Consider the following 1,679-nt stretch of genomic DNA (forward strand, 5'->3'; position numbering starts at 1 on the left):
GGAGAAATACCTGTTGATTTATTTCCTTAATAATTACAGCCAAAAAACCCAAACCCCAAAACCCTTCTCCCACATGTCTTTGTTATGAGTTGGAAATTGCAGCTCATAGAATGAGTTAGAAAATTACAAAACTGGAGTGGAGACAGACTTTGTGATCCTATTTTGGGGAAGTAGGATTGCAATCTCTGTCTGACCATCTATCAACCATTGCTGACACCTCTTGGGATCTCAGCAGACTTTGGACACTCTACCATAGCACGTGGTAAAAAGAACTGTCTTGGGCTCTGATTGTATCCTACAGTTATATCCTCTCTACTGTTAGTCCACCGTAGAGCCTGTAGTAGCCTGGGTACTTTAGACAAACAAATCCACAGAAACTCATGTATAAGAGAGAGTTTTATATAAAGGGTAAGTGCACATCAAGAAAACATCCCAACCCAGTGCTGCCCAAGCCCACAAGGCCAACATTAACCCATATGTCTGATACCAATCCACAGTCCTCCTCCATCTCACTCACAAAACAGATGCAATGATGCCGACTGCAGGAAGAAAGCCGAATCAGTGAATGTGTAAGCATCTCAGCACTGGCAGGGGTCTCCACACGCTGCTCCAGCACCCAGGGCTGCATCAGGGTAGGTCCATATGGCTTCTCCTCAGGGATGTCCTGCAGGAAGTGATCCTTGTCAGCTGAAGCAGGGAACTTGCTAAGGCAGCTGCACCCTGGTCTGACCATCACAAAACAAGAGACCCAAGAACTAGAAAGGAGAGGCTCACCGAGCCATTTTTCTCTCTGCACTTCAATTAACCCCGCATGTGTTTATTGGCTAGGTTGGCACAGTAAACTAGCTCAGCACCTCTCTTGGTTTGCCTTTGGGAGATTCAGCACTGTTCTTTCGGTGGGTTTTCCAAACTTAGCCTGCTCAATCATTTCCTGACTTCAGATGAAGCTCTGGAAAGCAAGGTATGGTGCGGGTACTCCCAGAGACATGCTATTACCCAGAGTCATCTTCATGGAAGGACTTGCAACCCAGGTTTGGGAAGTGAGTATTGTTATCAGATGGCCTCCAACTGATGTAAAGAGCCACCATGTCCAAAGTCATGCCCTTCTGAAGGCAACTGATGACTGAGCAAGGCAGAGGGCAAGTGGTCTTTAGGGTGTAAACATGATTTAGTCCAAAGTATATCTTGAATTTGTAGGTAAATCAGAACAGGTTCATATGGTTCTTATTGAGCCTTCCTTTTTTTTTTCTCTTTGTGTTTACCTTTACAGATGATATGCCATGAAGAAGACACAGCACACCAGAAGTACGTTAAAGGGAAACTATACTGTGGCATGGTGTCTGGCTGTGTAGATTATAGAGAGCCTTTCTTTCAGGCAAAGGGGCCCTGGGGGTTCTATAGCAGTGGTTCTCAACCTGTGAGTCACAACCCCTTTGCCGGTTGAAAGACCCTTTCACAGAGGTCGCCCAATTCATCACAGTAACAAAATTACAATTATGAAGTAGCAACAAAAATAATTGTATGGTTGGGGGTCACCCCAACATGAGGAACTGCATTAAAGGGTCGCTGTATTAGGAAGGTTGAGAACCACTGCTCTATAGGATAAGATCTGGATTGCTAGTCACAAGTCAGTGGTTCAAACTCACCAAACACTCTGTGGGAGGATGAGGCTGTCTGTT

At 45.1% G+C, this 1,679-nt stretch overlaps 1 pseudogene; it reads right to left on the reverse strand.

The window, feature by feature from the left end:
- Positions 1–1,250: 1,250 nt before the first annotated feature.
- LOC142460543 (small nucleolar RNA SNORA15) lies at positions 1,251–1,377 on the reverse strand (annotated as a pseudogene).
- Between the last annotated feature and the right edge of the window lie 302 nt (positions 1,378–1,679).

The sequence above is a fragment of the Tenrec ecaudatus genome, chromosome 10 (assembly GCF_050624435.1).
Source record: "Tenrec ecaudatus isolate mTenEca1 chromosome 10, mTenEca1.hap1, whole genome shotgun sequence".
Taxonomy (NCBI): Eukaryota; Metazoa; Chordata; class Mammalia; order Afrosoricida; family Tenrecidae; genus Tenrec; species Tenrec ecaudatus.